General features: G+C 47.3%; 2 protein-coding genes across 9 annotated transcripts in view; one reads left to right on the forward strand and one right to left on the reverse strand.

Annotated features, from left to right (window-relative positions):
- The window catches only part of ZNF329 (zinc finger protein 329), a 38,334-nt gene extending 30,700 nt beyond the window's left edge, over nucleotides 1-7,634 (reverse strand). For 3 of the 8 annotated variants that reach the window (XR_004667779.3, XM_008969700.5, XM_008969695.5), the window contains exon 1: nucleotides 6,961-7,634. The gene's annotated coding sequence lies outside the window, so the exon portion shown is untranslated. Of the gene's footprint in view, nucleotides 1-3,255; nucleotides 3,307-6,904 lie in introns of those variants that run through there. The other 5 variants (XM_008969701.6, XM_008969697.5, XM_008969696.5 and 2 more) reach the window with 4 other exon arrangements.
- A 708-nt stretch (nucleotides 7,635-8,342) lies between these two features.
- Nucleotides 8,343-21,615, forward strand: part of ZNF274 (zinc finger protein 274) — a 58,721-nt gene continuing 45,448 nt past the window's right edge. Inside the window, exon 1 of the mRNA XM_008969694.5 lies at nucleotides 8,343-8,492. The gene's annotated coding sequence lies outside the window, so the exon portion shown is untranslated. The remainder of the gene's footprint in view (nucleotides 8,493-21,615) is intronic.

Raw genomic sequence — 21,615 nt, forward strand, 5'->3', positions numbered from 1 at the left:
CACCATACCCAGCTAATTTTTATATTTTTAGTAGAGACGGGGTTTCACCATGTCAGCCAGGCTGGTGTTGAACTCCTGACCTCAAGTGATCTACCCGCCTCAGCTTCCCAAGGTGCTGGGATTATAGGCGCGAGCCACTGCGCCAAGCCAAAGAATTTCTCAACTCACAAAAGGCACAAAACATAAAGAAAAAGATTTGAAACATCTTACTATATCAAAATGAGTAATACACCATGAACATAAGATTAAAAGAACATTCAAAGTACCATCTCTAGAATGGCTTATCAATTACAGAGGGGAAAAAGTGGAGGATCCTGGCAGAGAGCACTTCAACCACATGACAAAAACCTGATCACCCCCAGCCTCACATGCTTCCTGACACGACACACCAAGAAGAACATGATGTCACTTAGACAATGCCCTGCCAAAGATGAGAGTCTGAATTTAATATTGGGAATGTCAACTGAACATCAAGTGACAATCTACACAACCACCAGCTGGGTCTTTTAAAAGTATATCAATTTCATGAAAAAAAAAAAAAAAAGAAAGGAGAGTGCCATTCAAGGTTGAGGGAGACTAAAATAACATGACAAGTCAATGTAACACAGGATCCTGGATTGGATCCTGGATCAAAACAAATACCCAAAAACCATACAAACTGTATCAGCTGCATACAAACTATATCAGACAGGAATTCTGCATCAATAATAAAGTATCTGGGGCCAGGCGCAGTGGCTCACACCTGTAATCCCAGCACTGTAGGAGGCCAAGGTGGGCAGATCACTTGAGGTCAGGAGTTCAAGACCAGCCTGGCCAACATGGCGGAACCCCGTCTCTACTAAAAATACAAATATTAGCTGTGCATAGTGGCACACGCCTGTAATTCCAGCTACTTGGGAGGCTGAGGCAGGAAAACCACTTGAGCCTGGGAAGTGGAGGTTGCAGTGAGCCGAGATCGCTCCACTGCACTCTACCCTGGTTGACGGAGTAAGACTCCATCTTTAAAAAAAAAAGGTATACTTGGGTGTGATAATAACACTAGTTTTGTTCAAATGTTCAAATGTTCTTTTTGGCTGGGTGTGGTGGCTCACACCTGTAATCCCACCACTTTGGGAGGCCAAGGCAGGAGGACTGCTTAAGACCAGGAGTTCAAGAACAGTCTGGGCAACATAGTGAGAGCTCATCTCTATAAAAAATACAAAATTAAAAAATAAGAACGTTACTTTTCTTATGAGATCCTGGCTGAAGTATTTCAGAGTGAGGTATGATATCTACAACATACTTCCAGTAACTCAGCCAAAAAAACTAAGTGTATGTAAATATATGTCTGTACCCCACCTGCCTCTGCAACACCTGCTGTGTGTACAAGTGTGTGTGTAAAATATAAAAAGAAAACCCTATGTCAGAGGCGTTTGAACCAAAGCAAACCTCCATCTTAAATGGGGACTGGGTAAAATAAGGCTGAAACCTACTGGGCTGCATTTCCAGACAGTTAAGGCATTCTAGGTCATAGGATAAGACAGGAGATTGGCACAAGATACAGGTCATAAAGACCTTGTTGATAAAACAGCTTGCAGTAAAGGTGGCTAAAACCCACCAAAACCAAGATGGCAACGAGAGTGACCTCTGGTCCTGCTCCCACTAGCACCATGACAGTTTACAAATGTCATGGTAACATCAGGAAGTTACCCTATATGGCCTAAAAATGGTAGGCATGAATAATCCACCCCTTGTTTAGCATAGAATCAAGAAATAACCATAAAAATGGGCAACCAGCAGTTCTTGGGGCTGCTCTATCTATGGAGTAGCCATTTTTTAATTCCTTTACTTTCTTAATAAGCTTGCTTTCACTTTACTCTATGGACTCGCCCTGAATTTTCTTTCCCAAGATATAAGAACCCTCTGTTGGGTTATAGCTCGGGACCCCCTTTCTGGTAACACCTATGCATGTGTCTGAGGCAGGGAGAAGAGAAAGATAAAGCTAACGTGGCAAAAAGTGTTAATAATTTTAGAATTTGGATGGTTTTAGAAGTGTTAAACTATTCCTGCAACTTCTATGCAAATGTGGAACTTTTCAAAATGAAAAGTTGGGTGAAGAGAGAGGTAAACAAGCAGTAGAATGGAGGAAAGTCACTTGCTGTGGGAAAAAAGAAAAAACAGACAAAAACTGGGTATTCAAAACGTACTTCAACAAGCCCAAGTTCCTATAGCCAAATTTTTTAACTTGGCAAAAAATAAAGGACCTTTTCAGGCTGATGGTAATTTTAACAAAGGTTTAGGTTGCATTTGTCAAAATTCATCAATGGTACAGGGAATATCTGTGCATTTCACTCAAAGTCAATTTTGGCTCAAAAAATTTAAAAAAGCACTATTGAACTCTAATTCATGGTAAGCATAGTGAGGTGTTTGAGGGAGAAGTGTTGTGATATCTGCAACTTACTTTGAAATGTTTCCAAAAATAGGTGGATTAATAAATGGCTGAAAGGATGGACAGAAGGAAAGATAAGGGATACAGTAAGTTCAGCAGACGTTAACCGGGTCGTTCACTGCACAAGTCTTTCAGCTTCTCTATCTAAACCAACATTTTATGTCATAAAATATTGAGACTGGAAGACTGCACAAAGGAAATATGCCACTAAACCAAGGAAAAAGACAGCAAAATGGTCACTAAACAGGTGCAAAAATGCGGCCCTCACTGAGAATTGCAGTAAAAACATGATTTTGCAAATATCAAATGGAAAAACACACAGGTGATCTAACACCTTCGACACTCAAGGGGAAGCGGCTCAGCCCACTGACTCACGGCCGCCAATTCGACCGGAGGCCGACCCAAGCCTACACTGCCCCTCACACCTGAGAGAAAAGCGGTAGACTCGGGGGTTACCCCCGGAGACGGACCAGGACACCCAGCAGGCGCGGCAAAACAGTCTCTATGGGAGGGCGGGCTAGAGATGCGAGCGCGGAACTCACGGGTGACGCTAAGGAAAGAGCGGGGGCGTCCAGACCAGCCCCGGAGCGACCTCGTCCTCAGAGGAGTGACCCCAATCGCCACGGAGCGTCCCCACCCGCCAGGACAACTACGCCCCTGGCCAGACCCTCGCCCTAGCGGGCCCGACATGCCCACTACCCAGGTGAAACCCACCCGCGGACACGCCCCTCGCCGCCCCACAAGCACCCGGCGGGCCTCCACCCGCCAAGCCTTCCCTCCGCAGGAAACGGAGGCAGCGCAGGGCTCAGGGATGCGTCGGCACTTACGGTTGGCGGCCGGCGGCAGCCATGTTCCGGGCGATTGCGCTTGCGCGGCTGCCGGGACAAGGATGTGCGCGTGCGCGGAGTCCCCGAGCTTTCCCCGCCCAACGCTGGGGAGGCAGCGGGTACCGGGGTTATTCATTACCCTGGCGTGGACTAGCCTCGGGGCGGACGCGCAGGCATTTACTTTCTCCTATGGCCTCCTCTGATTTTTAACCCGATGCTATCATTCTTTTGTTATAGAGCCTTCCTTTTATTTACTGCATAATTTCCTAAAATATTTCTTTATCTATAATCTTGTTTTTTTGAGATAATAATGTTAAAATTCAGAATAAGTACACTCATTATTCATTGGCAATATAATTATTTACTGGGTGCGTGGCTCACGCCTGTAATCCCAGCATTTTGGGAGGCCTAATTTGTTAAAATGACTAGATCTAAGAAATGTAAACAAAGCCAGTAACTTTCCTCTGTAGTAACAATAGCCGGTTGAAAATGAAAACTACACATTTTCATTCTTTCAGTGGTTCTCTTAAACTTTAGCATGGGGAAATTGGAAGCCTAAATATTTACTGACAGGGAAGAGAGAAACTGTGGTATGTGCAACGGAGCAATAGGGGGTGGTTAAAACAAACGGACTGGGCTCACCTAAGGTCAGGAGTTTGAGACCAGCCTGGCCAACATGGTGAAACCCCGTCTCCACTAAAAATACAAAAATTAGCCAGGCGTGGTGGCAGGCGCCTGTAATCCCAGCTCCTCGGGAGGCTGAGGCAAGAGAATCACTTGAACCCGGGAGGCGGAGGTTGCAGTGAGCTGAGATCGTACCATCACACTCCAGCCTGGGGGACAAGAGGGAGACTTCGTATCAAAAAAAAAAAAGGACTAACTTATATACAAGATAGACAGTTCTCCAAAAACAGAGTTCGAAAAGTAAACTGTGCACTTATCCACATGATACAACTTACCTGGAAATAAAAGACACAAAATCTATATGTTATACAGAGATTGATACATAAGTAGTAAAGTAACAATAACATGGACCAGATAGATTGTCCAACCTCAAGAAAGTGGCAACTGAGGGGAAAGAGGTGGGGAAGAGACAAAGGAGACCTCAGTTACACCTGTGATGCTTGATATGAAAAAACAAATCAAAACCTGAAAATCTGACTACATGTTAACACAGGTAAAATCTCGATGATACATGGGTATCATCTTTATTATTTATAGATTATTCTATTACTCTCCGAACCTCTCCGCAGGTTGAAATACTTCACAATTTTGAAATGAAAATTAGAAAAAAAATTCTAAGCCATAATAGTGATTAAATTGTCACTCACAATAGTGATGCTAGGAGCAACTTGGAAATCAATTAGCAAAAGCAATAAAGGATCTTCATGAAGAAAATACAAAAACCTCATAAACAGACCTGAAGTTAAGTTCAGAACACACTGACATATTATTCCTGAATGGAAAGTATTTTTTTAATTTCTCCATGAAGGCCTATATATTTTTTAAAGTATTAAAATATCAGACCAGGCACAGTGGCTCACGCCTGTAATCCCAACTCTTTGGGAGGCCGGGCTGGGGGGAATCACCTGAGGTCAGGAGTTCAAGATGAGCCTGGCCAACATGGTGAAACCCCATCTCTAAAAATATAAAAATTGGCTGGGCACAGTGGCTCATGCCTGCAATCCTAGCACTCGGTCTCAAAAAAAAAAAAAAAAATCTTCACAAAACTACTAAACAAAATTATAGCAATTCCAATTCAAAGACTCCCCCCGCCCCCAGCTCACAGAATAAAACAACTTAAAGATCATATGGAGAAAAGTCCAACAGTATCTGGTTAAAAGAACAGTCGGAGACCGGACGCGGTGGCTCACAACTGTAATCCCAGCACTTTGGGAGGCCGAGGCAGGTGGATCACTTGAGGTCAGGAATTCAAGACCAGCCTGGCAAACATTGTGAAACCTGTCTCTACTAAAAATACAAAAATTAGCCGGGGGTGGTGGCGGGTGCCTATAATCCTAGCTACTCCGGAGGCTGAGGCAGGAGAATTGCCTGAATCCTGGAGGCGGAGGTTGCAGTGAGCTGAGATCGTGCGACTGCACTCCAGCCTGGGTGACAGCTATACTCTCGTCTCAAAAAAAAAAGTCAGGCACCCTTTATTAGATACTAAAATGTACCATATTAAGCAGATGGGCTCAAATAGGCACTAATACAGACACAAATATCAGAAGAATAGAAGAGTATGCAAGAAGAGATGAGTAAAAGTAATAATCTAGTAATAAAGTTAACAATAAAGCATAACATCATTAATAATAACAAGGGTGTTTTTTCCATTCAGTGGCAAAGAGAAATCCTTAGTGCTAAGTACTGTGCTGGCACAAGTGTATATTCTTTTTTGTATTTTTTGAGACTGAGTCTCACTCTGTCCCCCAAGCTGGAGTGCAGTGACAAGATCTCAGCTCACTGCAACCTCCACCCTCCAGGTTCAAGTGAATCTCCTGCCTCAGCCTCCGGAGTAGCTGGGATTACATGAGCACACCACCACACCCGGCTAATTTTTGTATTTTTAGTAGAGACAGGGTTTCACCTTGTTGGCCAGGCTGGTCTCAAACTCCTGACCTCAGGTGATCCACCCACCTCAGCCTCCCAAAGTGCTGGGATGACAGGCGTGAGCCACTGCGCCTGGCCACAAGTGTATATTCTTGTAGGTCACATGTGGGCAATCTTTTTCTGTGAAAAGCCCAATAATAAATATTTTCAGCTTTGCAGACCATAAGGTCTCTGCCATGACTACCCAACTCTTCCAGATAGCAGCATAGATAATACTAAACAAGTGTGACTGCATTCCAATAAAACTTTACAGAAACAGAAGGCCCACTGAGGCCATTGTTTGCCAATCCCTGTTCAGGAATTATCTGTTTGTTCTTGGGGTAGGAGACTTTCTACATCAAGATAAGCATCCCAGAAGTCATTTACAAAATGGCACTTTTTTTTTCTCTTAGAAATGGGGTCTTGCTTTGCTGTCCAGGATGTAGTCCAGTGGCATGATCATAGCCCACTGCAGCCTTGACCTCCTGGGCTCAAGCAATCCTCCCAACTCGACCTCCCCAGTTGCTGGGACTACAGATGTACACCACCATGCCTGGCTAATTTTTTTAGTACAGATGGGGTCTCACTATTTTACCCAGGCTGCTCTCAAACTCCAGGGCTCAAGTAATCCTCAGCCTCCCAAAGTGCTGAAGTTACAGGCGTGATCCACCCTGCCTGGCCAACATATGTGATTTTTTTTTTTTTTTTTTGAGACAGTCTTGCTCTATCGCCCAGGCTGGGGTGCAGTAGCGTGATCTCAGCTCACTGCAGCCTCCAAACTCTGCATCCCCGGTTCAAGCGATTCTCCTGTCTCAGCCTCCCAAGTAGCAGGGATTACAGGCACGTGCCACCACGCGCGGCTAATTTTTGTATTTTTAGTAGAGACGGGGTTTCACCATGTTGGCCAGGCTGGTCTACAACCCCTGAGCTCAGGCAATCCGCCCGCTTGGGCCACCCAAAGTGCTGGGATTACAGGCGTCAGCCACAGCTGTAGCTTATTTAATGGGGCACTCAAGGCCTTTTGCTGCTGGCTCAACATCCCTTTCAGGCCTTCACTGACCTATGCCACACAGCACTTGCGCCCAGGGATAAAGAGCCGGATCAGCTTCTGCTCACCCCAGTCCTCTTGCCAGAAAGGCCCTCTGGCCTTTGTCCAGTTGCTGGACGCTGCCTCTTCTTTCTGGTTGGTCTCCTCCTCCAGGAGGCATTCGCGAACGCCCCAGTGGAGCCACACGGTCCATGCCTCTTCCACTTATTTCCCCAGGGCTCACATTCCACAACTACTAAATCAACACCGACACACTCATAAGCAGCCCCTTCCTCGTCCTTTTTTTCCTCCTGAGCTCGGGAACGTCTGCTGGGGGTGAGGGGGACTCGCAGACCACCCCCCCCCCACCCCGCCCCAGGCGGAGGTCGGGGGCCGTCACCTGGCCAGGTGTCCGGGGAACGGCTCGGGCGGCTGACACCGCAGTCCGCGAGAGGCGAGGAGGATCCTTGGACTGTGGGCAGGATCGCAGGCAGCGGAGGCCCTGCCCGGAAGGCGGGATCTGGGGACGATCCCCATTCCTGCCAGCCGCAGACGCGGAGCCCACAGGAGTCCCCGCAGCCCTAGCCCGTGCACCCACGGCGGAGCCGAGGCCGCGACTCCGGGCCTGTTGGCTGGAACCCGCGGCCGTGTCCCGGGCCGCCCCGGTCGCGGCCACCCCTGAGAGCCCTCGGCCCCGTTCTATCCCGCAGTGGCTTGGGGAGTGCGGGTCATCACGCCCACCCGCCAAGGCGGACGCCGGACCCTCCACTGCGCATGAGCGCCCACTGCGGCGCCGTTGCTGCGCATGAGTGTGCTTCCACCGCCTACATCTCCCAGAAAACCCCGCGGCGCGGCGCTCCACCGCTTCCTCCCTCGGGTTGCGTTAGCCGCGACGATGGCGCCCCCCAGCGGCAGCAGGGAGGCTGTGGGGGTCCTGGGCGTTGCGGTGTGCAGGTTTTCTGGGAGGATACCTGGCGCCGACCTTGAAGGGACCCCAACGTGAGAGGGAAAGACGCCCGTGATGCCAAGCCTTGGGCAGCGGACAGCCAAAATCCTGAAACCCCGCGGTGCTCCCTGTGATTCACTTTCCAGAGGCCCCTCAGTGCCCCGACGCTGGCCCGGAGGGCGGTCGCTATCTTGAGACTGAAGCTCACTTTCGGATCCTGGGCGTTCTTGCCAGGTTTTTCATTAATACAGAGAAAACCAGTGGCTTTGTGACAGTTAGTTTTGAAACTCCCTGAGGAGGGCCGAGCGCAGTGGCTCACGCCTGTAATCCTAGCGCTTTGGGAGGCCGAGGTGGGCGGATCCCCTGAGGTCAGGAGTTCAAGGCTAGCCTGGCCAACATGGTGAAACCCCGTCTACTAAAAATACAAAAAATTAGCCGGGTGTGGTGGCGGGCACCTGTAATCCCAGCTACTCAGGAAGGCTGAGGCAAGAGAATCGCTTGAACCCGGGAGGCGGAGGTTGCGGTGAGCCTAGATCGTGCCATTGCACTCCAGCCTGGGCAACAAGAGCGAAACTCAGTCTCAAAAGAAAGGGAGAAAGAGAGAGAGGAAAGGAGGAAGGAAGGAAGAAAAGAGAAAGAGTCTCTGAGGAGCAAGCAATTCCCTCAGCCAAAGAGGTAAGAACTGCAAAATTGATAAATATTGCATGTACCTTACCCCCAAATTTTATTAAGAACATTTTCAAACATGCAGAAAATTTGAAATGATTGTGTGGGCCTGGCACAGTGGCTCACGCCTGTACTTTCTGCACTTTGGGAGGCTGGGAAGGGAGGGTCGCTTGAGCTCAGGAGTTTGAGACCAGTCTGGGCAACATAGTGAGAACTCGTCTCTACAAAAAAATTTAAAAAATTAACCGGGCTTCGTGGCGCGCGCCTGTAGTCCCAGCTACTCAGGAGTCTGAGGCGGGAGGATCCCTTGAGCCCCGGGATGTTGAGGAATGATTGTACCACTGCACTCCAGCCTGGACGACAGAGCGAGACCCTGTCTCACAAGAAAAAAAAAAATTGTGTGAACACCCACGTACCCAGCCCCTGGGTTAGATAATTAATATTCGACAATATGTGCTTGATCCAAGTATCCATTATTGCATTTATTTCGATAGTAATTAAACAGGAGATTGAGTGACTATGGGCCAGCCGTGGAGGCTCATGCTTGTAATCTCACACTTTGAGAGGCTGAGGCAGGAGAATCACTGGAGCACAGGAGATCAAGCCTGCAGTGAGCTGTGATTGCACTTCAGCCCAGGTGACACAGTGAGACCCTGTCTCACAATAAAAAAATAAAAATGAGTGACTAATGGATTCAAGCCAATTAGCATCTGCTTATTAGCACATATGCTTTCTAGTTACATAAACTGAGTCAAAAGATTTCATTTCTCTAAAATTTTGTCATTTAACCATCAGAGTAGAGTATAACATACAGGGATGTATGAGGACTGCATTAGCTAATACCTGTGTGCTCTGCATGGTAAACCTTCAATGCAAATCCGCTGTTTAACTACTGAAGCACATTTCGGAAGAACTGCTACAAGTACAATTCCTAGATGCTAGCGAGAATGGCATAAATATTTAAAATAGTTTTAGTTATATATTATGAAATTTCCTTTCATACGTCTTCTACCATCAGTGTGAGAAGGTCACCGCCACCCACGTTCACCCAGCAGATACTCATGTTCTCTAAGCTTTGCATGTCTCTGTTGTTTTCTGTTGTTTGTTTGTTTAAGACGGAGTCTTGCTCTGCTGCCCAGGCTGGAGTGCAGTGGCACTGAGGTGACAGCGTGCTGGCAGCCCTCGCTCGCTCTTGGCGCCTCCTTGGCCTCGGCGTACGCTCTGGCCATGCTCGGGTAGCCCTTCAGCCTGCCACTGCGCTGTGGGGCCCCTGTCTGGGCTGGTTGCGGCCGGAGCCTGCTCCCTCAGCTTGCCGGGAGGTGTGGAGGGAGGAGGCGCGGGCGGGAACCTGGGCTGCGCGCGCGGCGCTTGCGGGCCAGCTAGAGTTCCGGATGGGCGTGGGCTTGGCGGGCCCCGCACTCTGAGCGGCCAGCCGGCCCCGCCAGCCCCGGGCAGTGAGGGGCTTACCACCCGGGCCAGCAGTTGCGCAGGGTGCGCTGGGTCCCCCAGCAGTGCTGGCCCACCGGCGCTGCGCTCGATTTCTCGCCGGGACTTAGCTGCCTCCCCGCGGGGCAGGGCTCGGGACCTGCAGGCCGCCATGCCTGAGCCTCCCCGCAACCCCCGCCCTGGGCTCCTGCGTGGCCGGAGCCTCCCCGACGAGCGCCGCCCCCTGCTCCACAGCGCCAGGTCCCATCAACTGCCCAAGAGCTGCGGAATGCGGGCGCAAGGCACGGGACTGGCAGGTAGCTCCACCTGCGGCCCCGTGTGGGATCCACTGGGTGAAGCCAGCTGGGCTCCTGAGTCTAGTAGGGACTTGGAGAACCTTTATGTCTAGCTAAGGGATTGTAAATACACCAGTCAGCACTCTGTATCTAGCTCAAGGTTTGTAAACACACCAATCAGCACCCTGTGTCTAGCTCAGGAGTTTGTGGATGCACCAGTAGGCACTCTGTATCTAGCTAATGTGGTGGGGACTTGGAGAACCTTTATGTCTAGCTAAGGGATTGTGAATACACCAATCAGCACTCTGTGTCTAGCTCAAGGTTTGTAAATGAACCAATCAGCACCCTGTGTCTAGCTCAAGGTTTGTGAATGCACCAATCAGTGCTCTGTGTTTAGCTAATCTAGTGGGGACTTGGAGAATTTTTGGGTCTAGCTCAGGGATTGTAAATGCACCAATCAGCACCCTGTCAAAATGGACCAATCAACTCTCTGTAAAATGGACCAATCAGCAGGATGTGGGTGGGGGCCAGATAAGGGAATAAAAGCAGGCTGCCCGAGCCCCCAGTGGTAACAGTGTTGAGTCTGCATCCCCGTGGTGCAAGCTTTGTTGTTTGGCTGTTTGCAATATGTCTTACTGCTGCTTGCTCTTTGGGTCCGCATTGCATTTATGAGCTGTAATAGTCAATGCCAAGGTTTGCAGCTTCACTCTTAAACCAAAGAGACCATGAAGCCACCAGAAGGAAGAAACTCCGAACACATCCAAACATCAGAAGAAACAAATTCCAGAGACGCTGCTTTTAAGAACTGTAACACACACTGCGAGGGTCTGTGGGTTCATTCTTGAAGTCAGTGAGACTAAGAACCCACCATTTCCAGACATGGCACAATCTCAGCTCACTGCAACCTCCGCCTCCTGGGTTCAAGCAATTTTTTTGCCTCAGCCTCCCGAGTAGCTGGGACTATAGGGGCGCACCACCACACCCTGCTATTTTTTGTATTTTTAGTAGAGACGGAGTTTCACCATATTGGCCAGGTTGGTCTCAAACTCCTGACCTCGTGATCTGCCTGCCTCGGCCTCCCAAAGTGCTAGGATTACAGGCGTGAGCCACTGCACCTGGCCTGTTCACTGTTCTTGTGTAACAACTTACCACAAAATTACCAGCTTAAAAACCACATTTTTTTTTTCTTTTTTCTGGAGATGGAATTGTGCTCTGTTGCCCAGGCTGGAGTGCAGTGGCACGATCTCGGCTCACTGCGGGCTCCGCCTCGTGGGGAAAGCCACATGTATTTATTATCTCAGTGTTCTTGTGAGTCAAGAGTCAGGGCATAGCTTAACTAGGCCCTCTGTTTAGGATCTCCAGAGGTAGCAATCAAGCTGTCAGCTGGCTTCATTCCCATCTGTAGACTTGATTATAGAAGTATCTACTTTCATGTTCATTCAGTTGGCTGAATCCATTTCTTTTTTTTTTTTTCTTTTTTTGAGACGGAGTTGAGCTCTTGTTGCCCAGGCTGGAGTGCAATGGCGCGATCTCGGTTCACCGCAACCTCTGCCTCCCAGGTTCAAGCAATTCTCCTGCTTCAGCCTCTCGAGTAGCTGGGATTATAGTCGTGCACCACCATGCTCGGCTAATTTTGTATTTTTAGTAGAGACAGGGTTTCTCCATGTTGAGGGTGGTCTCGAACTCCTGACGTCAGGTGATCCACCTGCCTCGGCCTCCAAAAGTGTTGGGATTACAAGCGTGAGCCACCAAGCCCCGCCTGAATCCATTTCTTTGCAGCTGTAGAGCTCACAGTAGCTTCCTTTTTTCAGGCCACCAGCAAGAGTCTGTAACTAAGCCTTCTTATTTATTTATTTAGACAGAACCTCACCTCGCTTTGTCATTCAGGCTGTAGTGCAGTGGCGCAATCATACTTTACTACAGCCTTAACTTCCTGGGCTCAAGCATTTCTCCTGCCTCAGCATCTCAAATAGCTGGGATTACAGGCATATGCACCACCATGCCTGGCTAATTTTTTTTTTTTTTTTTTTTTTTTTTTTTGAGAGGGAGTCTTACTCTGTCGCCCAAGCTGGAGTGCAGTGGTGCGATCTCGGCTCACTGCAACCTGTGCCCCCTGGGTTCAAGCGATTCTCCTGCCTCAGCCTCATGAGTAGCTGCAATTACAGGCGCCTGCCACCACGCCCGGCTAATTTTTGTATTTTAGTAGAGACGGGGTTTCACTATGTAGGTCAAGCTGGTCTCGAACTCCTGACCTCAAATGATCTGCCTGCTTTGGCCTCCCAAAGTGCTGGGATTACAGGCGTGAGCCACCGTGTCTGGCCATGCCTGGCTAATTAAAAAAAAAATTTTTTTGTTTAGCCAGGCGTGGTGGTGTGCACCTATAGTCCCAGTTACTTGGGAGGCTGAGGCAGGAGAATCACTTGAACCCAGGAGGTGGAAGTTGCAGTGAGCTGAGATTGCACCATTGCACTCCAGCCTGGGTGACAGAGTGAGATTCTGTCAAAAAAAAAAAAAAAAAAAAATAGCAGAGACCAGTCCTCACTATGTTGCTCGGGCTGGTCTCAAACTTCTGGCCTTAAGTGATCCACTGGCCTCAGCTTCCCAAAGTATTGGGATTACAGGTGTGAGCCACTACCATCGGCCAAGCCCTGTTTCAAAGACTTTCAACTGTTTTGGAACAGCTGCAAAATATCTCAGCTTTGCCAGATAAACTCATCATAGTGTCACAATAGGAAGTGCCACAGGCACCATCATAGAATTCTTTCTGTCACAGTATACAACCCAGAAATTGAAATGTGTTATTCATTTAAATTGCATGTTTTTGTTTCTTTGTTTTTTTGAGATGGAGTCTTGCTCTGTCGCCCAGGCTGGAGTGCAGTGGCACAATCTTGGCTCACTGCAACCTCCGCCTCCCGGGTTCAAGCGATTCTCCTGCCTCAGCCTCCCTAGTAGTTGGGATTACAGGTGCACGCCACCGTGCCTGGCTAACTTTTTTTTTTTTAGTAGAGACAGGGCTTCTCCATGCTGGCCAGGCTGATCTCAAACTCCTGACCTCAGGTAATCTGTCTGCTTCGGCCTCGCAAAGTGCTGGGATTACAGGCATGAGCCGCCACGCCTGGCCTAACTTGCATGTTCTTAATGACCAGCAAATTTGCACATGTCCTGTAAGTCTGTTCATTAGCTACCCAATTGTTCAGGAGACTGGCCTCTTCATATAGTTCACCCATGTCTGTGCTGGAGTCTGTCTCACAGCTGTGCATTAAGTTTTATGTAACAGCTCCCCGGCTTCCTTTTCCTCTGATTTTTTCTGTCTGGTTTCTTCAGGCGTCGCAGTTAAAGATCAGTAGATACTGAGATGGAGTTGGAACTGCAAAAGGTTTATTGGGGGGCATACCTCACACCTCTATTCACACCACATGAGCTAACATCCTGTTTGCTAAAGCTAGTCTCATGTGTTTTAGTCCCAAGTCAAGGAACAGGAAGAGCTTCTGTGTTAATTATCCACTGCTTTGTAAGAAATTACCCCAAAACATAGCTGCTTAGGCCAGGCACGGTGGCTCAAGACCAGCCTGGCCAACGTGGTGAAACCCTGTCTCTACTGAAATAAATTAGCAAAGCATGGTGTTGCGCACCTGTAATTCCAGCTACTCGGGAGGCCAGGGCAGGAGAATCATTTGAACCCCAGAAGCAGCGGTTGCAGTGAGCCAAGATTGCGCCATTGCACTCCAGCCTGGGCAACAGAGTGAGACTGTCACAAAAACAGGGGCCAGGCGCCGTGGCTCATGCCTGTAATCCCAGCACTTTCAGAGGCCGATGCGGGCAGATCACGAGGTCAGGAGATTGAGACCATCCTGGCTAACGTAGTGAAACCCCATCTCTACTAAAAATACAAAAAATTAGCCGGGCGTGGTGACAGGCGCCTGTGGTCCCAGCTACTCAGAAGCTGAGGCAGGAGAATGGCGTGAACCCGGGAGGCGGAGCTTGCAGTGAACCGAGATCACGCCAGTGCACTCCAGCCTAGGCGACAGAGCGAGACTCCGTCTCAAAAAAAAAAAAAACAAAAAACAAAACCAAAAAACAAAAACATAGCAGCTTACAACAAGGGAAGACAACTTTTTCTGTAAAGGACCAGACAGTAAATATTTTAGGTTTGGTGGACTATATGGTCTCTGTTGCAACTGTCAACCTTGTTGTAGCACAACAGCAGCTATTGACTATACATAATACATGGGCAGAGCTGTATTTCAGTAAAACCTATGGACAGTTGAGTGTGGTGGCTCACACCTGTAATCCCAACACTTTTGGAGGCCAAGGTGGGAGGATCACTTAAACCCAGGAGTTCAAGACCAGCCTGAGCAACAAAGTGAGACCCCATCCCTACAAAAATAAAAATAAAAAAACTTTATGGGCCGGGCGCGGTGGCTCATGTCTGTAATCCTAGCACTTTGGGAGGCCAAGGTGGGCGGATCACGAGGTCAGGAGATCGAGACCATCCTGGCTAACACGGTGAAACCCCGTCTCTACTAAAAATACAAAAAATTAGCCGGGCGTGGTGGTGGGCGCCTGTCGTCCCAGCTACTCGGGAAGCTGAGGCAGGAGAATGGAGTGAACCCAGGAGGGTGGAGGTTGCAGTGAGCTGAGATCGTGCCACTGCACTCCAGCCTGGGTGACAGAGTGAGACTCCGTCTCAAACAAACAAACAAACAAACAAACAAACAAACAACTTCATGGACACTGAAATTTGAATTTCATATAATTTTCACATCACAAAATATAATTATTCCTTTATTTTCAATTATTAAAAGATGTAAAAACTACAATTAATTGATCACAACCAGTTACAGATTTCTTTGTTCTTGTCCACTCCCACTGCTTCGTTTGACCAGCCAAAACAACAAAAAAAAGAATTTTAAAAAATATAAAAACTACTCTTAGTTCATAAGCCATCCCCTCCCCAAAAAGGCAACAGACAGGACCAGACCTGGAAACTATAGTTTGCTGACTCCTAGCAGTAACAAATTACCACAGATTTAGTGGCTTTAAACAAAATAAAGTTATTATCTTATAGTTCTGGAGGTCAGAAATCCAAAATGGGTTGGCTTTCCTTTGGGAGGCATGAGTGGAGAATACATGCCTTCCATTTTCCAGCTTCTGAAGGACACTTACATTGCTAGGTCTATGGCCCTGAGTCACTCCAACCTCTGCTTCCATCATCAAAACTCGTTTTCTGATTCTGACTCTTCTATCTTCCTCTTCCACATTTAAGTATTCTTGTGAATACACTGGGCCCACTCAGATAATCCAGGATAATCTCTGTATCTCAAGATTCCTAATTTATTCACATCTGTAAAAATTCTTTTGCCATGTGAGGTAACATTCACGAGGTTCTAGGGATGAGGATGTGGACATCTTTTGGAAACCATTACTGAGCTCACTACACAGTCCAAGAAGGCCTCTCTGAGGAGGTCAATGTTAATCTGACTTCTCAAGTAAAAGAAGGAGCCAACATACTGAGGAAGAGCATTTTGGTAGAAGGAGAGCACTAGCAAAGGCTCTGAGGTGGAGAGAATTTGGTACAATCAAGAAACCAGCCAGGCACAGTGAGTGGCTCATGCCTGTAATCCCAGCACTTTGGGAGGTCGAGGCCGACGGATCACTTGAGGTCAGGAGTTTGAGACCTGCCTGGCCAGCATGGTGAAACCCATCTCTACTAAAAATACAAAAATTAGCTGGGCATGGTGGCGCGTGCCTGTAATCCCAGCCACCTGGGAGGCTGAGGCATGAGAATTGCTTGACCCCAGGAGGTGGAGGTTGCAGTGAGCCAAGATCACGCCATTGCACTCCAGCCTGGGTGACAGCGAGACTCGGTCCCCGAGGAAAAAAAAAAAACAATAGCAGGCAGTGAAGACAGAATGGATGGGCAAGGGGAGAGAGCAGAAGAGTCAGGGGAAATCTGGCTGACATGTGCCAGGCCTTGTGCACCCTGATTAGGAGTTTGGGCTTCACCCTGAAAGAGACAGGAAACCAGAAGGGGTGGAGTTAACCTGGGGAGTGACATGATCTAATTTGCACCATTAGAAGGGCACTGCCTGATGTGTGGGGGAAGATCTCCAGCAGGCATTTAGTCACAGGCTTTGGAAATTCAGAAGCTGAGGGTTAGTGATCTCGACTCGGAAGTCATCAACATAACAATCGAATGGTGAGGGATAGAAGTGACCTCAAACAATTGGCCAAGAAACAGTCACGGTGATGCCATGCTAGGTACTGTTGCCAAGGAAATTAGCAAACAGATTTGGAATCTGCCTTTATGTAGCAATCAGCATAGTGAATGTGGATGTTCTACAAAAAAGCATAAATATTTGAGAGCAATGAGAAGTCACTCGTTGAATTTAAGCAAGGGAATTAAATGATCTGGTTTACATTTTAAGAGAGACAGGGTCGGGAGAGGGGGGAGGGATAGCATTAGGAGATATACCTAATGTTAAATGATGAGTTAATGGGTGCAGCACACCAACATGGCACATGTATACATATGTAACTAACCTGCACGTTGTGCACATGTACCCTAAAACTTGAAGTATATATAAATAAAAATAAAAATAAATAAATAAAAGAGACAGGGTGTTGCTGTGTCACCCAGGCTGGTGTGCAGTGGTGCAATCATAGCTCGCTGCAACCTTGGAATCCTGGGCTCAAGAAATCCTCCCACCTCAGCCTTCCAAGTAGCCGAAATCATAAGTGCACACCACCACACCTGGCTAATTAAAAAAAACTTTTTTTGTAGAGACGGGGGTCTCACTGTGTTGTCCAGGCTGGTCTCGAACTTCTGAACTCAAGTGATCTTCCTGCCTTGGCCTCCCAAAGTGCTGGTATTACAAGGGTGAGCCACCACACCTGGCCTGATTTCCATGTTTGAATGGTTGCACTGGTTGAGTGTTGGGATGGTGTCATGAACAGAAGAGGAGATGATGATGAAAGCACTACTGTGTAGTTCAGTCAAGAAATGTCGTGACTTGGAACTGGATGAGTCAATGGAAGTAAAAAGGGGCTCATTTCAATGTATGTTTAAGGTGGGCTCAGAATTTGGTGATTGATTCAAAATTGAAGTGGAAGGGTCCATGGCTACTGACATGAGCAACTGTGATGCCATCCATGGACAGGAGAAACCTGGGAGAAGAGGAGCTAGAGCATGAGAATAGAACTCAGTACTGACAAGGTATGGTTGTAAAATGAATAGACACTCCCAGCAGGCAGTATGAATATGGTGAAATATGTCTATGATCAGAAAATAATCTGGAATGAAGCTACAAATTGTGATTCATCAATGTTCAGATGGTGTTTGAAGCCAGCAGAATAAAACAGACCATACTGGTGGATGAGAGAGGAGGGCTCAGGACAAGCCCCCAAAGCACTGGGGTCCAGAAGAGCATCTTGAAAACAGAGTGAGGAGACTGGGCGCGGTGGCTCACGCCTGTAATCCCAGCACTTTGGGACGCCGAGGCTGGTGGATCACGAGGTTGGGAGATCGAGACCATCCTGGCTAACATGATGAAATCCCGTCTCTACTAAAAATACAAAAAATTAGCTGGGCGTGGTGGCAGGCGCCTGTAGTCCCAGCTACTCAGGAGGCTGAGGCAGGAGAATGGCGTGAACCCAGGAGGCAGAGCTTGCAGTGAGCCAAGATCGTGCCACTGCACTCCAGCCTGGGCGACAGAGCGAGACTCCATCTCAAAAGAAAAAAAAAAAAAAAAGAAAGAAAGAAAAAGAAAAGAGAGTGAGAAATGACTAGTAGCAGAGATTGATCTATTTTCCTATCAGCCACCTGGAGAGACTGGGCTTATTCTTATTTGCTCAGTCGCTCCTGGCAAGACAGATTTGGAAACAAATCAACATGCTTTCGATGTACTTAATCCCAGCATTTTCTCTCCAGCTCTTAAAATTATGGTTTTTTAATTGATTGAACAAGCCATAATTTATTCAGTGAACAATTGTAGGGGATGTACAAATGTATCTGTTTTTTTTTTTTTTTGGATTGTGAAACTATCATCAAAAGCAAAGAGATAACCAGGAAGGAAGACATTTGTCTGAAAACCATATGCCAGGCCAGGCGTGGTGGCTCATGCCTGAAATCCGAGCACTTTGGGAGACTGAGGTGGGTGGATCACAAGGTCAGGAGTTTGAGACCAGCTTGGCCAACATGGTGAAACCCCGTCTCTACTTAAAAAAAAAAATACAAAAATTGGCTGGGCATGGTGGCGTGTACCTGTAATCCCAGCTACTTGGGAGGCTAAGGCAGGAGAATTGTTTGAACCCAGGAGGCAGAGGTTGCAGTGAGCCGAGATTGCGCCACTGCCCTCCAGCCTGGGTGACAGAGGAAGACTCTGTCTCAAAACAAAACAAAACAAAACAAAACAAAAACAACAACAACAAAAATGCCATCCTGAAAGTGGAAAGAGTCACAAAGAATGAGCTTCATTTCTTCACATTTGCAAGAAACCAGGACTGTAAGGTCCGCTTAGAGAAGCAGAAGGAGGACCAGGAGAGGAGTCAAACAAATGATGCTTGAGGAACACTGATTCAGGAATGAGGCTGCAAGAATAAGAAATGCACAGCTAATGTTAAGTAGAATTCAAGCCTTCTTCCACTAAACAATATTCTTTTTTGTTTTGTTTTGTTTTTGAGACAGAGTCTTGCTCTGTCACCCAGGCTGGAGTGCAGTGGCAGGATCTCAGGTCACTGCGAGCTCTGCCTCCCGGGTTCATGCCATTCTCCTGCCTCAGCTTCCAGAGTAGCTGGGACTATAAGCGCGCGCCACCACACCCGGCTAATTTTTTGTATTTTTAGTAGAGACGGGGTTTCACCGTGTTAGTCAGGATGGTCTCGATCTCCTGACCTTATGATCCACCCTCCTTGGCCTCCCAAAGTGCTGCCATTACAGGCATGAGCCACCGCGCCTGGCCTTGTTTTTGTTTTTTGAGACAGAGTCTCATTCTGTCACCCAGGCTGGAGTGCAGTGGCGTGATCTTGGCTCACTGCGACCTTCACCTCCTGGGTTCAAGCAGTTCTCTGCCTCGGCCTCTCAAGTAGCTGGGATTCAGGCACCTGCCACCACACCTGGCTAATTTTTGTATTTTTAGTAGAGACAGGGGTGTTGCCATCTTGGCCAGGCTGGTCTTGAACTCCTGACCTTGTGATCCACCCACGTTGGCCTCTCAAAGTGTTGGGACTACAGGCGTGAGCCACCGTGCCTGGCCCACTAAACAATATTCTTATCAGTGAATGCCACTACATACATGAGTCATTGTAAAACAGCATTCAGATTTAATAAACCATAAATGCACAGGGAAAAAACCCTGAAAATTATGATTTTGGGAATGCTTTTGGTCAAAACACTCAACTTCTTAGACTTGCAAACAGTTCAGTGTAGAAAAGCCTTATATATGAAATATACGTAGTAAATTTTTTAAGTGTAGCACAAGTCTCAGTCAATGTAAGAGAATTCATGTTAGAGAGAGTTGAGTTGAATGTAAGGAATGTGGAAAAGTGTATTCAGAGCTCCTCTCATCTTTGTTTTGAGAGCACTTACACAGGTGACAAACCCTCCAGATGTTCTGAATGTGAGAAATCCCTGTTTATGGTAAATACTTTCTGACATCAGAGAAGTCATACTGGAGAGAGACCATATAAATGTAATATGTGTAAAGAAGTCTTTAAACAGAGCTCAACCCCACTGATGTATAAGCAAACTCTCTCAGGAAATAGACCTTACAAATGTGTTGAGTGTTGGAGAGTCTTTATTAAGAAATATTTATTTCAGTATGTTTCAGAACTTACACAGGAGAACAATACTATAAATGTAATCGCTGTAGCAAAGGCTGTAGACACAAATTATACCTTATTCAATATGAGACAATTTATACTTGTGGGAAATTATATATTTGCAGTGAATTTAGGAAATTCTTCTAAAGAAGTGAACACTTTTACCCTATAGCTAAGAATCTATAGAGACACCTTATGAAGGGAATCATTCAGGGAAAGGTTTTACACTTTGCTCCTCCACTACTCAAAAATCACAGAAGACACACTGGAGAGCAAAGCGATGGATATAGTCATCGTGGGAAAGGCTTCAGACGTAGCCTAGCCCTTACGATGTGACATCAGAGGACTCATACTGAGGAAAACCCCATACATGTAATTTGCGTGGAAGAGCATTCAGGAGTTGTTCTCATATTATTGAATGTAAGAGGACTCATACTGGAGAACACTATGAATGCAGTCAGTGTTGGCAAGCTTTCAACCATGGCTTTTACCTTATTTGACACCAGGAAATTCAAACAAATTAGAAAAACTCATTGAAAAAAGATCAATGTGGAAAAGCTGTTGGTTGGAATTCCATTTTATTTGACATCAGGGATAAAGGAGGCAAAAGCCACCAGTTATTTTTTAACTCTTAAGTATCTGAATGTAACAAGACTGCAAACTTGTGACTCCCTGCAGCCACAGATCAGCAGGGATAAGCAGTTGCACTCTACATATGTCCCTAATTTGCCATAGAAACACCATTTAATGGGGACTCAGGGTCTAGGCCTGATGAACAATGTCTCATAGAAATGTCTGGCCATATGCGGCTGGGCACAGTGGCTCACGCCTGTAATCCCAGCACTTTGGGAGGCCGAGGTGGGTGGATCACGAGGTCAGGAGATCAAGACCATCCTGGCTAACACCGTGAAACCCCGTCTCTACTAAAAATACAAAAAAAAAAAAAATAGCTGGGTGTGGTGGCGGGTGCCTGGAGTCCCAGCTACTCAGGAGGCTGAGGCAGGAGAATGGTGTGAACCCAGGAGGCAGAGCTTGCCGTAAGCCGAGATCGTGCCACTGCACTCCAGCCTGGGTGACAGAGCAAGACTCCGTCTCAAAAAAAAACAAGAAAAAAAGAAAAAGAAAAAGAAATGTCTGCCATATGCCTGTAATCCCAGCTACTCAGGAGGCTGAGGCAGGAGAATAGCTGAACCCAGGAGGTGGAGGTTGCAGTGAACCAAGATCACACCACTGCACTCCAGCCCGGGCAACAGAGCAAAACTCCATCTCAAAAAAAAAAAAAAAAGGTTGCCATAGATAATCATGGCTGGGCACAGAGGCTCACACCTGCAATCCCAGCACTTTTGGAGGGCAAGGCAGGTGGATCACTTGAGCTCAGGAGTCCAAGACCAGCCTGTGCAACATGGAGAAACCCCGTCTCTAATAAAAATACAAAAATTAGCTGTGCGTGGTGGTGCATTCCTGTAGTCCCAGCTACTTGGGAAGTGAGGACTGCTTGAGGGGGTCAAGGCTACAGTGAGCTGAGATGGTACCACTGCACTCCAGCCTGGGTGACTAAATGAGACCCTGTCTCAAAAATGAAAAGAAAAGAA

This window comes from Pan paniscus, chromosome 20 (genome assembly GCF_029289425.2).
Source record: "Pan paniscus chromosome 20, NHGRI_mPanPan1-v2.0_pri, whole genome shotgun sequence".
In the NCBI taxonomy this organism is placed as follows: domain Eukaryota; kingdom Metazoa; phylum Chordata; class Mammalia; order Primates; family Hominidae; genus Pan; species Pan paniscus.